The sequence below is a fragment of the Ischnura elegans genome, chromosome 5 (genome assembly GCF_921293095.1).
Source record: "Ischnura elegans chromosome 5, ioIscEleg1.1, whole genome shotgun sequence".
Classification (NCBI taxonomy): Eukaryota; Metazoa; Arthropoda; class Insecta; order Odonata; family Coenagrionidae; genus Ischnura; species Ischnura elegans.
Genome location: NC_060250.1, coordinates 127,243,742 through 127,264,835, shown reverse-complemented (window position 1 = coordinate 127,264,835; position 21,094 = coordinate 127,243,742). Strand labels below are relative to the sequence as shown.

The window sequence follows — 21,094 nt, the reverse complement described above, 5'->3', positions numbered from 1 at the left end:
AAGCACTACACGATACGCATCCGTGGGAAGGAAACTAAAGTGTCCATTGACAGGTTGAAACCGGCCTACTATATGGACGAAAGCATCCCACCACCGAGAGATAATACTGCCTCAGCTGTGCCTGTCGTGATCGAGAAGCCACACCTACCAGCCCAGAACTTGGAACGGACAACCCGCAGTGGCCGCCGTGTCCATTTTCCTCGCCACTTACTTGATTATATCCATTGATTCTTTTGAAATCATTGATATCATGCAATACATTTTTTGTGCGCCCTTATTTTGGTTTTCTTCTTCGCATTAATTATTTTTTTTCTCTAATTCATCATCCTCCTCCCAGGCCGCATTACTGTGAAGGGGGGTGGTGTGGAGCCGGTGCAGACGACGCGCAAAATACGATCGTCAGCTGTTTGGTAGTTCCGCACGCCACCGCCAGTGGAGCGGAGACGGCCGGTCGGTCGGAGCAACCAGCCAGAGAGTTCTACGCCTACCGTCTAGCAGTAAACGTGGTCAAGGCTACTACCTGGTGTAAAGAGCTGATCGATTGTAGTTGTCTTCCGCAATAAAAGAAACGCTCACCACGAGCGGTTTCGTTACCTTGTAAAAGTCTTTTCCTTTGAAATTGAACCAGCGACGAGGGCAGCCACGCCACACAATGGTCAAGTGCATGGTTAAATGGTAAATTAAATGATTAAATCGGATGAGATTAAATCATGACGAGGGTATACTATCTTATCATCAAGGTTTCTTATAAAGGCATAGTTACAAGGTGGAAAGGTATAAGTTAATGTCTGAAACCATAAACGATTTTATTGCAGCGGAACGAAAAATTTGCGATTGAATTAATTAAATTAGAATGGGATCTATTTTATATATATATATCAGTTGGCACAAGTTCAATGGTTACAAAGTGAATTCATGCGTTCATACATTTGGACATTAATTCGCAAGGACTGATATATCGTATACGAGACTTTATAAACCCTTTTAAGTAAAGAGGTCTCATAGATTCATAAATTTCAAGTATCAAAACTATCGTAATGATTTCATAGAGACATAAAAAAATCTCGTATTGAGAATAATAAAGAATCCGTATTTGTGTTATGTTCTCCGTTGCGGCCAAATGAAATGATCGAATAACTTGTCTATAGTTGAACAAACATCAGTCAAAGAAGCATTTCAAAATATTAATGTAACATGTGGATAAATAAATACCGTTTAACTAATGGTCATACGTATTCGAGAATGAAATTGTTTATTTCACACAAAAAGAAATATTGAAAAGCTTGGTTGAGGTATTTGTGTATGACAAACTGAAAGAATTGCGATATTTCCCGCTGAATTAAGTCCGTGAAAATCATGCGCGACATTCTGAAGCCATAGCATTGCTATCCACAACACATGAGGATTTACATGAGGATTATATAGAGGTCACGGAACGACGGTTTCATTTGATTAGCATAAGCATAAAATATTGATGCATCCTCACACTTAAATCAAAACTGGATAACACGTCACATCTATAATGCCAACTCACTGGGTGCATCGATAATACCGCTTGGATTAAGTCGAATGCGAAACGAGATAAGCACCAATAATTTTAGCTGTAAAGTAGCAATCGGAGTACCAGCCAGGTGAATGAATGCCAATAACCTTAAGCTAAAGAAGACCGCCGATAGTTGAATACCACTCACTTTTGTCGGAAGTGGTCTAAAAGTGTCATCAATTATCGAAATAGGTAGTGCAAGAGAGAGAAACGTGTTTCGCACCGATTTTCCAAAATCATCCTGTTTTGACCGTCGTAAATTGAAAACCGCCAGCACATGACTGAGCGTAAAAAGTCAGTAAAATTGACGATTGGCTGAATATCGATCGCTGACATCCACTGAAAAAAATACAGCAGCTGGCATCTATTGAAGATGGATGTCATTTTTGGATAGCATAGCCGTAAATTATACTGTGGTGTAAATAACCCTCTAAGTCCTTAACAATGGTGACCATCAAGAGTCAAGTAATCCTTGGTGATGAAGTCTAAAGATCTAAAATCAAGTGCCTACAAAGAGCAAGTGAAATCGAAAATCGAGAAATCATAGAGAACTCATAGAAACCCATAAAAAATCCTGTGGCTCTCAGAGCACAAGTTGCAAAAATAGAAGGGGTAGGTAAAATAAAGCTATTCGACATATCTTTTACTGCCTTTTGACAGACATCTGATAAGCTGATCCTCAGCACTAATTTAAGAAGTTTTCCATGCATATATGAAGTCATCACGCCATCAATGATACTTGAAATCATTAAGCCTGCATCGCACGATCATTTTTCCCGTCCCTCAGAGTAATAGCTCCAACGATAGGTTTTCAGGGACCAGGATGGTGGTCGCTCGACCCAACATTTTCTAAATCACACCGCCATTCCCACCGTCCCTTTATCCATTTCTTAATCCACGACTTTCCGTATTTAAAATTGTCAATCGATCAAGAGCCGATCGTGGCGTTAAAATCGCTGTTAGTGGCCATGCTTTCTGATTGATTAAAAGACGGTTCCACGGATGGTTTCAGCGACGAAAAATAGGGACGTGCCGAATGATGTAAAAAAGGGTGGGATTTTCATCCCTCAAGCCATCGCGAATCCTAAAGGAAATTGGGGTTCTTTATGATGAGAGAAGAATTATCCACAGTTTATACAAAAACCAAGTAGCCGTGATAAAATCAGGGCCCAGCTGTGAAGAAGCAAGAATTAAGAAAGGAGTGCGACAAGGCTGTACATTGTCACCGGTAATTTTCAGCGTTTACATTGAGAAAGCCATTAATGAAATCAAAGAAAAGGAATTGGGAGTGAATATCCATGGAGAAAAAATTAGCATGCTAAGATTTGCCGATGACGTAGCCGTTATAGCAGAAACAGAGAAGGATTTGAAAAATATTCTGGTTAATATGGGTAGGGTAATGAGTAGATATCAACTGAAAATAAGCACGAAGAAAACCAAGATCTTAGTATGCAGCAGAAGAGAAGAAGTCAAGACCAACATTAAAATAGGGAGGCAAAAACTGACAGAGGTGGATGAATTCTGTTATTTGGGAAGCAAGATAACTAGTGACGGGAGAAGCAAGAAAGAAATTATCAGCAGAATATCCCAGGCGAAGAGAGCATTCCACCAAAAAAGAGACCTGCTTACAGCGGGAAACTTAAATATGGAAGTAAAGAAACAATTTATAAGAACCTACATCTGGAGTATGCTCCTATACGGAAGTGAGGCATGGGCAATGACCGCAGCGGAGAAAGCAAGGATAGAGGCCTTTGAAATGTGGCGCTACAGAAGAATGATGAAAATCAAATGGATCGACCGAGTTAGTAACGAGGAAGTCCTAAGAAGGGTAGGAGAAAAGAAAAGCCTCATGAATACCTTAATAATAAGACGGAACAACCTTATAGGCCACATCTTGAGACATGATGGCCTGATGAAGACAATCGTCGAAGGACAGGTGGAAGGCAAGAATGGAAAAGGAAGGCCTCGAACAAAATATATGGAACAAGTAAAGAGAGATGTGAAAGAGAAGAAATACGTAGGAGTGAAAAGATTAGCTGATAGGAGAACTGAGTGGAGAGCTGCGTCAAACCAATCCTAGGATTGTTGACCAGTGATGATGATGATGATGAATCCATCGCGAAAATAATCGCTGTAACGATAATTTTTCCTCCTTCGTGGAAGCTCCTCCTCCTTCGATTGCTGTAGCTGTACCTCGGAAGGTACGGAAAAAAATTATTTAGGATGATGTGATTTAAGATTTAGCAAATAATCGGTAATGAAATATAAAAATTAGTGTTAGGTTTTTCTTTTTCAACAAGCTTGTTTAATTCATTGTGGTATTGCGATCTACTGGATGATTCCACTGCCACCGTGTTGATATTCGAGTCGGTTTCCATACTAAAGTGTACCTTTGTGGTACCAGGCTATTTTTCCTCACGAGTTTATTGAGATATAGAAATATTCTAGAAGGCAAGAGCGGGAATTAATGTGTGGAGGCTGAGAAGGAAGCGAATGGGGAGAGGGATTAAAATGAGAGGATGTCGGATGCATGATTTGCACCCGCGATCGAAGACGAGGAGGAAATAGCGGCGAGGTCTAAGAAGGCTTCATGGGAAGTGACAGATGTCGAGGGATGATTCTCCTCTTCCTGCTAGAGACTACCGCGAGAGATCAAAGCTCCAACGACTCCCACAGATTCCCACGACTCACGAGGGGAGAAGAGTGGAGAGAAGAAAATTTGCATCTCCTCGTCGAATGCAAAACGAGACATACGGCCAAGGTTCTGTAGAAAAAGTTTGCCATAAATTAATCGTCGAGAGCGCTTATCAAGATATCACAGGGTCTTGAGGTCAATGATGGCGTTCGTGGTATAAATTAAATCGAGTCCTGGGTCAATTATTGAAAAAGTTAGCATAAAGTTTGACCGATTTAGAATTAACGTGAAATATCTTCAGTGCAGTAACTAGTTACAGTGCTTCCCTTAGGGTTTATTTAGAGCTGAAAGTGAGGATAATGGAAGAGGAAATTTTGAGGGGTAAATAATTTTGATAATATAAAAAAACTCCGAAGATGAAGACGCAACTAAACTCCATTTCAGTATAGTGTATACAGCCGTTTGCCTTTAGTTCTCAGAAAAGACACGGATGGCGCCTGTAATAGTCTGCATAAACACTCCAAATACATACGAATACCAGCACATTGAAATTATTATGTATACTAGCATACTAGACTTCTGTCATACATAAACACTCTGATTAATGATTTAAGTTAGGGTTTGACGATATAAATTGATGCAGTCTCATATTATCTGTATGCATTATTTTCCTTTTTCGTTACTATTACCTACATTATAGCTGTTAATTACCCCTCATAAGCAATAGAATGAACACATGCGGAAATAAATAAATGAACAATCATTTTCAGATGCATTGAGGAACATTTGCGTACTTTCCAAGATATCCGCAATGCCTTTCACAACCACTACCTCCATTATGAAAATCTTAGCTCCAAAGACGAGGAAATACGAGTTATGCGTTGACTGTACGAGAGGTATGTAAAGACTTTGAATTAACCAAGAAATCACTTTCTGATGATTGCGATAATTGCCTGAAATAATTTACGTCGAAAATTAGCGAGGGGAGATATTGAAAAAGCATTATTAAAGCCGCCAGGCTGTAAATATATATGCCTCGACCGACTCGCCTCGGCGCATTGTCGCGGCTGCATTCCGGCATTGAGAGAGGGGAAGATTCGAGGCAGGATAAAGGGTTGAAAGGGGTGGAAGAAAGGAAGAAGAATTGGACGCGGAACTGACGGGACGCAGTGGGAATGAATATTGGGAGAGAGATTGAGGGAGGTTGGGGATGGAGGAGGAATTAAACCTGGGTTGGCGACGCCAGGTCTCTAAAACCGACAAGTCGATCTTCATTCCATAATTTAAATGAAGAATTACTTGCTGCAGTTCATGCTTTAGGCAGCTCTCTTCTTAAAACTTCTCCGCCGTAAGAGCTAAAACGTTTACTTCGCATAGCCATTTGCGGTCTTAGATCCATTGATATGTCCACAAACCGATGGTCACCACTCGAGTCTTCCAGATACATTTGGGAACATTTGCGTTATTTCTAAGATATCCGCAATGCCTTTCACAACCACTTCCTCCATTATGAAAATATAAGCTTCAAAGACGAGGAAAGATGAGTTATGCGTTGACTGCACGTACCGTTAGAATAATGCCATGTACCGTATGTTACTTCACTTCTGAGAGAGTACTTCAATGTACCGTAAGAATACTGCCATGCTGGCACTAAATATGAGTACCATCCGACATCATATGAAATTGTAGAATAATCTTGGTTGTCTAGAACCTCAATTTGGCTTTTTTTAAGATTCCATCAGAATAATCCTGCAATCATTTCGTTTCACTGCGACAGTTTTGGCCTTAAAGGAAAAAACCAACCACCTTACGCAAGATGAACAGAAGATATGTTAAAATTTTAATTTGAATAATCTTTTAAATCAATGCAAAATAGAAGAAAATGGTTTCATAGTACTAAGACGGTCTTATCAAACAGGGTAGACTGCTGCCCCACTCCGTCTAAGCAGATAAGCTACAAAAACCGAGGGGTTTGTAGGTATGAACTATTTTTTGATAGAGTCGGAAATCATCATCGTAAGCAGGAAAAATAACAGCGTTGCCAACAGCAAGAGAACCAAATGGAAGTCCAGTACAGTATCCAGTACAGGAAGTCCCTCGTTACTCGATAGTAAGAAGAGAGAAAACAAAAGCCTCGCAGCTAAATGAGTCCAAGGAATGTAACGAGCATGGACCATTATATTGCCAACCATCGAATGTATATTCTATCGAAATTTCCGTATAAAATAGTATATCCCTACTATGTAGTGGATTTTTGATGTGTGTGTGAATAATGCTTGGATACTTTTCCGATCATACGGTCGTACTATCTGAAGCATGGCACTGCGCCTAAACTCCCAATATGTAACAAAATCCTCCAAAATCAATCCAAATCAACCTTCGAGTTAAATTACTCGAAGAGTGAAGGAGATAATTTCCATACATAAATACAACGTATAAACCCACGAATTGCAAATTTCCCAAGTCATGGAAATGGCCCCCCAAACCTGAATGTGTGGCTTATTTCGAGGTGAGCTCTACCCTAACCTATCCTACTTCATTTTTAATTACTGTAACATTGATTAAATATTAATAATTACTATTATATATGTAAAAAAGTTATATTTATGTATATAGAAGACTTTTTGTTAATGAAATATAAAAAGCCTTGCGATTTTTTCCTTAAGGTGATCCCACCAACAGGCAAAAGCCTCTGGGGTCACCTCCAGCTCCAACTTGGTTTCGTATCTATGTTATTTTAAAATGTCTAAGGAGCAAGGAAATATATTATCGTTATAAGCCAACCTTTGGGTGGAATCACTGACTGAATGAAGGAAATTGAGCTGATACTTAATCTATATCGATCCAGTAGACCGAATTCACATCTTATGCCGCAGTTGTCTACGTCACGGGTTGAGAGCTTGTGAGAATGATTTCCGCATTTTCATCGTCGTCTACGCAGGACACGTGTTAACGCGAATACTCCCCTCGCCACGGGCCTTCCACCCCCTCATGTCTGGTTCGTGCACATCCGTGCATCACACTATAAAACATCCCCGCCCCACTCTCCCTCCCCATGCATTCTCTCCCGGCCGAGACCACCCTATCTCCCGCGCACACCCACATAATGTATTATGTGTACCCCAAGGGTGCGTGATGGGTCTCGTCTCGTGACTTTATCTCACCCTCGAGGATCTTTCCGTGTGCCGCTCGCCAAGGACGAAGCAGAAGGCAAGAAGTCACACGGGGGTGACGCGAGGCAGTAAGTGGGAGGGGTCGTGGGACGCAAACCAACCCCCCTTCTCCAAACCTCATCCCTCTCTCGCTGCAAGTCGGAAGGGAATGCACGGAAAGGAATTTACCCTCACTTTCCCTGTGTTCATTTTATCCGCATTCACATGATAACCTGCGAGCCATCCTTAGGGTGTTTGGCGGGCGATGAAAAATCACTAGCTTGTAGCATCCAAATAAGTTACCCGCATTCACACTATGTGGTCATAAAGAAGATAAAATCATAAGATTAACTCGCGTACATTCATGCAGGTGGTGTGAATTCCCTCCAGGCGTGAATCACCTCATGGAACCAGAGATTATGACACCAAAACTCTTACATAGAGATAAAATTTTCTATCGGTTGATAATAGATATAAGTCAATCACTTCAAAATTAGATTCGTGTAAAGGGTCTACCATTATTTCATTCCCCTTTTTCTCAATATCCCTTCGACTAATTGATTCCCTTGTTTAAATTTCCAATTATTTCATGTCAAAATACATATTAATAATTCCATTAAAAGTTAAATTTGCGTGAAAGGTTTCGTACATCATGCATATGTGTTCCCTTTTTCTCAATTAGCGAGGACCGCGGTTTCGCGGTTTCTAAAAGGCAGGGATGGCAATCGAAATTAAACGACCGTCAAAACCATTAGAAATTCAATAGTTTCGTTCCCGGGAGAGAAACGAAAAATAATAAAACCCGAGGTGCTGAACAGCGTCGAATCGAAATTGGAGTATAAACTAATTCGGGTCAAAACTAAAATAAACCTCTGGGACAAAGCGAAACACAGATTATATTTCGCACCGAAAGGACCACGTGCTTCACTTTCGAATAGTTTAGTTTCCACCCACCCACCGAGCACGAAGTATCATTCAATGGAGTAGAGGTTCGCCCTGCCGCTTCTAGATACTTGGCGCACTTTTCCACTCATAATGCTCAACGCAGTAATCATTGCATAAAGCATGAAAGTAACGCATAAAGCATGACGAAGCTATATGCTTTCACCTGTCCATATTCTGTCTTGAAATGGGTTGAAACTATTCCCTCTAATCCCCCTCCACTCAACTTCTAAAATCTAAACTTAACTATGAGCAGCGGGGTTTCGATTAATTTATTTTCGTTTCCGGGAGTTAAGTTTTGTCCCGGGTAGATACTAAACTCCTTGGTAATTTCAATTTCGTGCGGGAACGACACTAAACCTAGACCTCGTATTTTCGTTTCCCTCCATATCCAAACGAAAAATATTCGTTTAAGGGCAAATATCCCTTGAAAAGGCTTGAATGTAGTGTTAGTCAATCGGAATTAATATTGAAAAATAAAATCACGCGAATTCAATGAAGATGAAATTACCTTCCCTTTTTGAAATGTTCGACTAGATCATGAAAGTTGTTTGGCAAAATTTTTCATATCAATGATCTCTCTCCCTCCTCCCAAAGGGAATTTCCTTCCAAAATAGCACGATTTCAGTCAACAAAATACAAGGGAAGAACAGAATAAGAAATGATTCATTCATTTATTTATTCAAAATTTATCAATCGTTTTGCCAATTTTTCCGTTAAATTTTAACGGTTTTACGATTTTTTCTAAGGAATGCCATAATTGAAATTTGGAGCCTGTAACGTAACGCCAAGTGCATCTAACGTTTATTAATTATAGTTATGCCACAGAAAACAGCTCATATTGGCCTATAAATTCAGGTTTTACGTCAAGTTAACAATTTTAAAACCACGATAAACCATACCCTGTATAGGAGCAACCAACCCAACCGGTAATAGAACCCTCGACCTCTCGTTAATCAAGCGAGGACTTTACCATATCGCCATTGAGGCCAGTTTACAGTATGAATTTTTAGTTTTATAAATAAACGAGGACTATTTCTTTTCAGTGAATAAGCTCACGCTCATCGCGTAGCTCAGAATTGATCCGCTATCGAAAAATTGCTCACATATCCTTCGTCGCTATCATTTTTTTTCAAGATTCTCTCGAGGTATTTAAAAAAAATTTCTGTTTTACACCGTGGCGTAAATTTCCCGAGTTACATATTTCGTAAACAAAAGATAACGTCTCCTTTATGTAAGGTTACACCATTTTGAGTTGTAGAACCAGGTTAATGTAAACTAAAATCTTCAAAAATCATGGAAAATGAAGCCAAAACATCCGGTCAAAGGAATATAGCGTTTATTATTCCATAAAAATCATACCAACGCAACACCAACAGCCTATATTCAAAGGTTTTCGAGAAAAACGAGATCGCGCATGTTTTAAAAAAATTGGTCATGTTTGGGTCACTGTATTTCTGTCTGTAAAAAGTCTTATTGATGTAAAATAACACATGCATCGAGAGCTGGTAATCATTTACAAGTATTCATGATAATTTTAAACCTCTATTTCAAAATACCTAATTCTGGACCACAGTCCAGCTTTTTCCGATTTCAGCCCACTGTGCGGTGGTGCAAAATTCTTAAGGAATTAAGCAAACAATGCAGCCTTAAACCAGAAAACAAATTCGTGATCATACAATCTAAGGAATTCCTAACTTTTTCATTTCTCGTAAGAGGTAGGCTCTGATGTAAGCCATGTTATCTTACACCCCCTATGAAACACTTCTGGGTAAAGTGAATCATCAGGATAATAAACGGATTTCCCTGCAATCTTCGCCAAGAAAATTCCGAAAGCCAATTGCATGTGCACTGAGTGGCAATATTCCCATTGGTTCCCACCTGGATCTCGTCTACGTATCTGGTGATCTTTGCCTCCGTAATATTCGTATACTCCATCAAGTTGAAGTTACAGGCTGGTGGCCCCTACCTTACAATTAAGCACCATATGAAGCCCATAATCAGTTGTCCCCGTGCCATGTCTCAAGCTTAAGCGACAACTAACCTCCTCACAATCATAGTAGGTCGACTGGGAGGAAACTTGAAACTAAGTAGGCACATCATCAAAGTCTTAGGCAACCTCAATTGTCGGTGGTTCGCCATACTCAAATTCCTATATTGTAGGCTGCATGTCTCCGTGATCTTTGACCCCAGTGCTACCCTTGGTGATCAAATGACTACCGATAGTGATATAAGGACATATTCATCGACTCTTTCATCCTTCAAAACCTGAAGTTTGACACCGTAATTTTCAGGATACTCATTTTCACTGACCATTAACTACATCTAGTCGTCGGAGGTCACCTGGGTGACATGAGGGATAATTGGGGATCGTCAGCGGCGTAGCCACCGAAAGGGAGTTTCCGCGTCTCAACCCCCCCCCCCCACCCGCATCCTTTAGTCCTTAAAAGAGGTGCCAAATACTAGTGAGATGGACTCAATAACTTTTAATAAATAATTTTACAAAATAACTGTTTTTAAAATAACTTATGATTTAAAAAAAAGCTGAATACTTCAGTTGGGCATGATGTTGCGATTCGTTACCCACCATTAATGTATTCGAATTACATAAATTAGTTGGTTTTAGACATCCCAGTTTAGACGAATGCTAATGGTCAATTTTGACCTCATTTGAAATAGGCCGGATTAGCGGCCATGCGATGCCACTTCACGTGACGACACATGCTATACGAGTAGCGCATGAATGCATGAGGCACAGAGCTCAGGGAATCATCTCTTAATAATGGCCTACTAAAATTGCCTATGGTCGGAAATTTCCCTTAGTTTCATAGGGTATTAATAATCCTTACCTAAGCCAAGCGCTACCTGCAAGTAGGGTACTATGATACCTGCTAGCAGTCTGTATCGTAGCGGCGCTCATAGCCTCGCACCAAGGAGGACTCACCTTCCTTCAGGACACCTTCAGCTGGAACCAAAATGACGTCACACAGGCTTTTCCCAGCATTCATACTTAGCCGTCGCGTTTTCGCTCGCTTTAAAATTTTTACTTTTCAATTAATCGCAAAAAATTGATCAGAGTCATTTAAAAATCTGGAAGGGTGAAACACTCCTCCAGGAGAAATATATTATTTCAATTTAGGTAGTAAAAATATTGGAAACCCCCCCTATAGTAGCCATTGCTATCATCGAAATACAATTGAGAAATAGCTTTAAATATGGCACTTGAATGGCTGATCAGGGTGACACTAGACTGGATAAATAAAAATACCAACGGAAGTACAAAAATAAAAAATACACAAGAAAAAAGAAATGGACAAAGCGCAGTACAAATATTTAATTATTGTAGGTACTAATGCATTCATTTAATAAATTAGGTGAAAAAGGTAATATAGGACACAGGGACATTAAAATAATAAAAATAAGTCAAAATCAGAAAAAAATTTAAAAAAAGTATTTTATGAAACATGCATTTAATAACTATAATATCTCACAAATCACTATCACTTCACACCAAGGTATAGGGGAGCAATAAAAAATAATCACTAAAATATTCATTAGAATAAGATTTCTTTGATAGCGGAAAATAAATATAGCAGACACATTTCAAAATAGTTTAATTAAAAAAAAGACTTCAACACCCTTTTAAATGATGATTGTAATGAAAAAGCAATTGAAAAAAATAAACAAATTTAATGCTAAAAATTGTGCATACAAAGAAACTGCAAAATGAAATCCTCAATACTACATAAAATACCATCAGTAATACAATAGTTGACAGTCAACGAAATAAAATTACATCCACGGAAGACAATATAAACACCGAAATCACTCGAGCAAAATATTGGATAAAATTCTATCACCGTACCTATTCTAAAAATCATTACAGCATTTGAAATTACACTTGGATACCACACTGCTTTAGCCAGAGGAAAGTCTTATGCTACAATTCAATTACGAACATTAATAATTCATTCGCATCATCAATTGAATTGTTTACACTTTCCTCTGTTACTCCCCCTCCCCACGTAGAGGGAGCAGGTTGGATTTGAGGGGGAGGGAGGGTGGGGAAGGATTGATAATGGAGGATGGGAAATTAGTGTTAGTGCTAGTGTTACTACTATTACTACTACTACTACAGCAAGCAAAAAAATCACTCACTCACACACTCATCAAGCAACATTCATTCACACACCTACGATAGACCCCATGATAAAGTTGCCATGGCAGCAGCCCCCAGTTAGAAAACACTACGAACCTAAATATATTGTTCCTAGCTAATCTACGCACCGCGACGACCTAGTACTTGTCGAAATAAACTAATATCCTAGTAGATACGCTACGTATGTCGAATACCTAAGAATCTAGTTTCCTAATGGATTAATACCTACTCTCCTGCCTAAATCTCCTGCAATGCTGTAAAAAAGACACAAGTTACAATAAATAAATAACAATAAATCACACAGCAATAAAAACACACACACACAAATAGTCAACAGTTCACTGATGAGAACCACACAACTCCAGGCCTTCTGCTTCCTCATATTCTTCAACCTTCGGCTCTTGAGATTCTACAGTTCGACGCACCTCTTCTCCATGACAACGCAGCATTCAGCAGAATCTCCAGCTGCAACAAAAGGAACCATTTGTACTAACGAAAAAACTAACCACCGCATCAGGGTTTAATCCCACGTTAATAAAAATTAAATATCGAATTAGAATAACAACAGGCTTAGTCAGCATTGGTTGAGGCACATCAATAAAACCCATTTCCTTATGCATACAAAATGCTGGTTTCGAATGTTACTGGAATAAAATCGTTTGTAAACTAAGTAAATGCATTTGCAGGTGCCATTTAATTGTATCAAAATTAATTACTTCATAATTTGTCTATTTGATTTCGATAAAAATAGACCGGATATTAATCCATTCTTTCAAGATATAGTAGTGGGTACTAGAATGTGTGCATTATTGTGTTACATCACTGCATCTATGATTGAATGACTATTATGCATGGGTGTAGACCTGTTTTAACATGAATGTCACGTAAAAACTTTCAGTCCCACGAATGGTTCAGTAAAAATAAACATTTTCAAATATGAAAACAAACACAAAAGAAGGAACTGGAGATATAAATTTAACTTTAGGGCATTTCCATGAAAATGTCAACTTTTTCCCTCAAATTAAAATTTAGGTGGGAAATATTTTATTTGGATACATCAACAGTTAAATGATTGAATTTTATTAAATCGGTATTTAATTTGTTCGTATAACTTAATTACTCATTTGTTGATTGTTGAATTCAAGATGGCCGCCAAGGATTGGTAATGAACTAGTTCATCATAGTTTAAAGAGATACATATATCAACAAAGAAGTGAAGCTGTTTTTTATTGAGCTTTTTGTTTTATGTTGTGTAGCTTGGGCAACGTTTTAAAACAATCATCACCTTAAATATGCAATGTATAAAGACTTTAAAATAGTTATGTGTGTGCAGATGCCTAAATGGTAATTCCGTCACAAAAACTCGAAATTGTTTTTATTCTATTACTATTTTACATCAAAGAGGGATGATTTTCCTCCTACAAAGGTAGGTTTTGACACCCTCTAAGGTTTTAATTTTAGTTTCTCTAAAAACTGCTTAATCTAGGCCATATGGCAGTGTGACGGAATTACTGCGATGTGACGGAATTACTGTGACAGAATTACCTAAAATTAGGTGATGTCTGTTTTTAATAAGCATTATTTTTAGATAGCTGTGTTGAATAAATTACCTAATCTCCAAGCTCTGAGCTGATATTTCATGTTATATATTTAACTTTATCATTAGGTTATGTTAGGTAAAGGGATTTTTTTTTGTAGGTGAACTGTTAAAAATATTTTAACTACGGTTGAATATAGTCTCCTTATCTCTACCATGTGAAAATATAGCTTAAAATTGGCAACGCATATAATAAATGTGCATGAGTAGGCCCTACAATAAGAATCAATGTTTAAATTTCCTTATTGAATCACAGAAATGGAAATTAACCTCTAGAAAATGTCCATAGAATATTTATCATATCCACTTAATTATTTCCAGGTAGAAGTGTAATACATAAATATGGCTAAAACACCTGCAGAAAGACAGCGTGATAGTAGAAAGAGAAGAAAAGAAGCAGGATAACATGAAGAAATGAAAAAAAAGGATAGTGAGAGGAAAAGTAGTATAAAACAGCAGATGAATAAGAGGCAAATGAAAGACCAGAAAGAAAAAAATAGATTAGCTCAACGCCGCTTCAAACAAAAACTGAGGGACAGTGCATCAGAGAAACCAGGAGACTCAAATAGAATATATCCACAACCCAACCAAGTTATGATGCCCAAACCTCTTCCATTTTAACATCTCCATACAAAAGAAGGCAAAGTCTAGGAAAAGCTGTAAGCATAATTAAAAAATGTCTCCCTAGGAGTCCGCATAAAGTTAAGAGAGTTTTGCAATATCTTAACTTACAATATGATGAACCCTCTCCACCTAAGACCCAAAGGTAACTCACGATGATATTGTAAACATAATTCAGAATGTCTATTTGCAAGATTCAATCAGTTGGATGTGTCCAGGACAAAAAGATTTTGTAATTTCAAGGCAGCCAGATGGCAGCAAAATAAAGCATTAGAAACGCTATATGCTTATGACATTGAAAGAAGCATACTATTATTCAAGACAACAACATCCGGATCTCAAATGTGGATTTTCGAAGTTCTGTAGCTTGCGTCCTACCCACATAAAATGTTTGACGGATGTACCTCACACGACTTGCACTTGCAAGTATCATGAAAATCTAAGATATTTGTTGAAGGCCCTGTCAAAGTCAGGAGATGCACAACTCATTATACCCACTGAATTCAGACCTTTTTTGGATGCTATTTCATGTGACCAAGAAGTAGAATCCTGCATGATAAGGGAATGTGAAGGATGTGAGGTCAAGTTAAGAAACTTCTGTGATTTGTTTGAAAATCCCCAGACTGAAATCAGGCGGGAACAATGGGAGGAAAGACGAATCAGATATGAAAAAAATATCGAAGAGGGTACAATTGATGATTGTTTGAATGTTCTCGAAAGTCAACTGATATTTTTCAAAAGGTATACATTCATCCAAAGAAAGCAAAGTTCAGCCTTCAATGATGCGAAGTTAAATTGCGACAAAGAGACTGTAGTCAATCAAGTTGATTTCGCAGACAACTTTACCATAATAGACCAAAATGAAATTCAAGCGGATCATTGGAACCACCAGCAAGCTACTCTCTTCACGGCTTGTATGTGGACCCAGGATGCTCGTCAGTCGCTTGTAATCGTTTCAGATGAATTGACTCATGACAAATATGCAGTAGATGGGTTTTTGAGATCATTACTTCAAGAACTACGCACCATGCATCCAAACATCAATAAAGTAAAATTCTTTTCTGATGGGGCAGCAAGCCAATTCAAGCAGAGGCACTTATTCGAAAACATTGCTTTTTTACATGAATTGTTTTCTCTACAAGAACTTGAGTGGAATTTCTTTTTTAGCAGCCATAGTAAAGGTGCAGTGGATGGAATTGAAGGTGAAATTAAAAGACAAGCAAGACTTGCCATATTATCGGGAAAAGCCAAGATTACATCAGCCAAGACTTTGTTTGAATACTGTTGTGCAAAAAATGAGAAAATTAAAATCAAGTATATTTCAAGTAATGAACTACAGGCCAATAGAAAAGAAAATCAGGACCGATGGAAAAGTATATCATCTAGAATATTGGGTACCAGAAATACCCATAATGTTGTAGTAGTAGACAGGCATAATGTCCTACTCAAACCTTATACCGAAGCAATAAACTACACGACATTTCATTTGAGCCTTCAGAAATCCATCAAAAAATATAATCGGTGTGATATCGCTTCCATGAAGACCTTGGCAGTTGGAACTTTTATATTGGCAAGCTATAGTGGCAAGAGGAAAAAACTTATGTATCAGGCACAAATAGCTTCAGTATCAAATAAAGATATCGATTGTTATGAGGTACTGAACCAACGCCGAAATGACGGCAAGGGGATGGTGTACATATTTCCGGAGGGAGAAGACAGATGCTGGATTGACAAAATGGACGTCGTTCACCTTGATCATCAGCCTAAACTTCACATGGTTGGAAAGCGCACTAGTTACGTTTTTCATAATGCAGTGAATGGACAGTAAAATAAAAAATTAGTGCAAAAGAATAAGAATATTTTTCACCTTTTTATTGCTTTATGTCATTACTTGTTATTTGATTATGCAGAAGCTACACTTTTTGTTCTAGCTTTTCATACTGTTTGACTGTTAATTCAGAGTTGTTAGAAGTTAAATGGTCTTATATTTTGAGTTTGAAATAAGTCTAAATAAGTGGTAATTCCGTCACAGTAATTCCATCAAGGTAATTCCGTCACGGTAATTCCGTCACGTGTTTGTTTTAGACTGTTATATATATATAAATAATTTCTTGTTTTGACAAACTGTGCGATCATAAGCAGTGACTCAAACATTGTTCATAGCTATATTGAAAGTTTTAAAATTCATCTTAAATTCACAGAGTTTGAAGATGTTTGAAGTCATTGCACCTAGCAGGTTGACGTGGGAGTAATTCCGTCACAGGCATACTTTACACAAGTTTAGAAGATATTTGATGATTAATTTCGTTTCTCTATATGATCATCATCTTCATAAAAGAATTTTGACTATGCACAGTGAGAAGTGTTTCAATATTTTATTATTTTACAATTTTATCGAAATATCCTATGGCACAATTCTGTCCAATGGTAATTCCGTCACGCATGGAATTGCCCTTTAATTCAATGGAGAAATAAGAAAAATAGCGTCTAAATCGGTCTCAATGAAGGATTCCAGTTAATAATGTGAACCTACTCGGAAACAAAAGTGATACTTACAATAATTAAGCTACCTTCATGATCCATTAAAAATTGCAATCATATCAAATTATATGACTAAGGGGGGGACCACTCTCATAAGTGGTAGACGAACTTTTCATTGTGCCATTTAATTGTATCCAAGTGAATTACTTCATAATTAATCTATTTGATCTCGATAAAAATATTCAGGGTATTAATCCAGTCATTCAAGGTATAGTAGTGGATACTAAGATATGTGTATTATTGCGCTTCATCACTGCCCTTACGATAAAATGACTATTATGCATGGGTGTGTCAGGCAAAAACTTTCAGTCCTACGAATGATTCAGAACATATTAACATTTTTAAATATTAAAACAAGCATGAAAAGAAGTAACGGGAAATATAAATTTAAATCAATGGAGAAATAAGAAAAATAGCGTCTAAATTGGGTCTCAATGAAGGATTCCAGTTAATAATGTGAACCTATTCGGGAACAAAAAAGATACCTCCAATGATAAAGCTACCTTCATGATCCATTAAAAATTGCAATCATATCAAATTACATATATGCCTAAGGGGGGGACCACTCTCATAAGTAGTAGACGAACTTTTCAGTGCTAGGTAATTGCATAAAGAATAATAGTTTAATATCACTGGCTCATAAATATTGATATCCAATTGAAAAAGCGAAGAATATCTACAGGCTTAGTTAGCACTGAATGACACACTTCCAGTAAATCCATTTCCTAATGCATGCAAAATGATATATTTGAATGTGACCGGAATGAAATGAAATAACCTTCTCTATATTCTATGCAATTCAATCCATTTGTAAATTCACAGTATTAATTTAGTATTTATATTTAGTGCGATATATTCTAGTATATTTGTGTAGTGCTGTGTAAAGCATTGCACATAAGATTGAATGACCATTTTTCATTCGTGCAGATCTGTTTTCACATTAATGTTACACAAAAACATTCATTACGAAAAAATAATTCAGAAAATTAAAATATTTACAAATAGTACATAAAAATGGCACTGGAAATAATAATTTAATGTGAAACTACTTGGAAACGACTATTAAAAAGCAACCTAAAAAATCCTTTTTCGAAAAAAATTCAGCTTCATCAAAGAATATGACTAAGGCTGAAACCACTGTCTCTTATGTAGAAGACGGACTTTTCAATGTACAGCGATTCAAAAAAGAAAAATAGCTCAATTTAATTGGCTAGCAAATATTATTATCTAACTCGAATAGCATTACGCAAAAAGCCATTAAACAAAAAAGTATTATTTATACTAAGTCAGAATTTCAGTTTTGCAGAAAGTGTTATTTTCATTATGTACGAATAGAATTTATTTTTTTATGTGAAGTGTAGAAACGTGGTCTTTAGCTAAAATAACAAAATTCATTCCTACCATGGAGCAGCTGTGTCCCATACGTGAAAGTTTCGTAATCCAGTTTAGTTCAGTCGTCCTCTCAAATTTGAATTGAGTTCCAGGGATAAGTTGCAGCTGTTAATGGAAAAATGCAAATGATAAGAAAAACTCAGCTTTGCAAACGTGAAAAGACTGTGCAAAAAATTTAAACTTAAATGACTTTGAAAATTCGTTTAAGTAATAATGATAGCTAATAATAGGAGAATGATACTAGTTGTTTAGACAATTCGTAAAATGTCTAGGTGAAAAGCAATTCCTAGTGATATTTAGCTCTACCGCATTAACCTACTCTATAATTTATGCAATTGATTCCATTAAAAAATTCAAAGTATTAATTTAGTGCAATAGACTCTACTATATTTGTGTAGTGCTGTGTAAAGCGTTGCCCATAAGATTGAATGATTATTTTACGTTCGTGTACACCTGTTTTCACATTAATGTTACACAAAAACATTCATTGCCAACAATAACTCATAAAATTAAAATATTTACAAATAGTACATAAAAATGGCACTGGAAATATTAATTTAATTTTGAAGTCAATGGAGAAATAAGAAAAACGTTTTTATGCAGTCTCAAGGAATGATTGAATTAAATAAAGTGAACCTACTTGGAAACGACTAGGAAAAAGCTACCCTAATGATCCATTCCCGAAAAAAAAAACTCATCAAAGAATATGACAAAGGGTGTAACCACTGTCTCTCATGAAGAATTGCTCAATTTAATTAGCGCGTAAATATTGATATCTAACTGAAAATGCATCAAGCAAAGAAGCAATTGAACAAAATGGAATTATTTATACTAAGTCAGAATTTAAGTTTTGAAAAAGTGTTCTTTCCTTATGTAATGATAGAATTTAATATTTGTTTTTATGTGAAAGGTAGAAACATGGTCATTAGCTGAAATAACAAAATTCATTCCTACCATACAGCAGCTGCGTCCCATACGTGAAGTTTTCACAATCCAGACTAGTTTTGTCCTCCTTTCAAATTCGAATTGAGTTCCAGGGATGAGTTGCGGCTGTAAATGGAAAAAGACAAATGATAAGAGGAATTCAGCTTTACAAACGAGAAGAGACTGTGCACATTTTTTAAAACTAAAATGGCTTTGAAAATTCGTTCAAGTAATAAAGCAATAATGATAGCTAACAACAGGAGAATGATATTAGTTGCTTGCATAGTTCGTAAAATGGATAAAATATTTATTTTACACAATAATGCGTTTATCAACTGCACTAGCTGTCTATTACACTGGAATTGTGGAAAGCATGTATAAAATTTCTTCCCATTAACGTTATAATTTAACTTGAGATGCGAAGTATGACTACGACTTTTCGCATAAAATCATACATTTTTGACAGAAAAATCGTTCTTTATACACTTTATCTTATGAAATACTTATGGTTTTTTATTTTAACGTGAGGTCACGAAATATATGATTATGAATAACAAAGGGAAAGTAATCTTACTGTTACGTGATGGCGCCATCAACGAAGTATCTTCAAGGAACGGAGAAGCATGCTGCACGTCTTCTTCGACCGTAGTCTTTTGCTCGTAAAACCGGCCAAGTCTTGAGCCTAGGGAGAGGTAGGATTAGTAGCACATGCATAATAAAAATAACCCTTACACAAAATACCCCCAAAGCCTCGCATACACTCCACTACAACATACAGAAGGTATCTTTGCACCTAAAGCAGTGACAAAGTCCTATTTCTGTATGCTGCAATGGATTAGCGCGCATGCAATACTTTGGTTCGAAAGACTAAACATAGACGCACGCATTAAAACTCCTAGCCTTACGTTACGCAATTGTTTTGGCCCGAGAGGCCCAAATCAAAGCTAACACGCGCATTATCTTCTTGTCTTGGTCCTCTTCAACCGTCGTCTTCCGTCTTCTTTTCTTCCAATCCAGGGATGACTTTGCGGTCCTCTTCTGTTCCTCGAAACCTGGGGAGAGGTAGGATTAGTAGCACACACAAAATAAAAAACCCTTACACAAAATACCCCCAAAGCCTCGCATACACTCCACTACAACATACAGAAGGTATCTTCGCACCTAAAGCAGTGACAAAGTCCTATTTCTGTACGCTGCAATGGATTAGCGCGCATGCAATACTTTGGTTCGAAAGACTAAACATAGACGCACGCATAAAAAAGCCTAGCCTTACGCTACGCAATTGTTTTGGCCCGAGAGGCCCAAATCAAAGCTAACACGCGCATTATCTTCTTGTCTTGGTCCTCTTCAACCGTCGTCTTCCGTCTTCTTTTCTTCCAATCCAGGGATGACTTTGCGGTCCTCTTCTGTTCCGCAAAACCTGGGGAGAGGTAGGATTAGTAGCACACACAAAATAAAAAACCCTTACACAAAATACCCCCAAAGCCTCGCATACACTCCACTACAACATACAGAAGGTATCTTTGCACCTAAAGCAGTGACAAAGTCCTATTTCTGTACGCTGCAATGGATTAGCGTGCATACAACA

At 37.4% G+C, this 21,094-nt stretch overlaps 1 long non-coding RNA gene across 1 annotated transcript; it reads right to left on the bottom strand.

Moving 5' to 3' along the window:
* Positions 1 to 12,547: 12,547 nt before the first annotated feature.
* On the bottom strand, positions 12,548 to 20,285 carry LOC124159888. Its single transcript, XR_006865052.1, has 3 exons — positions 20,081 to 20,285; positions 19,537 to 19,632; positions 12,548 to 12,896 (listed from the first exon to the last, which is right to left on the bottom strand). It is a non-coding gene; the product is annotated as an uncharacterized LOC124159888 (long non-coding RNA).
* Positions 20,286 to 21,094: the final 809 nt, after the last annotated feature.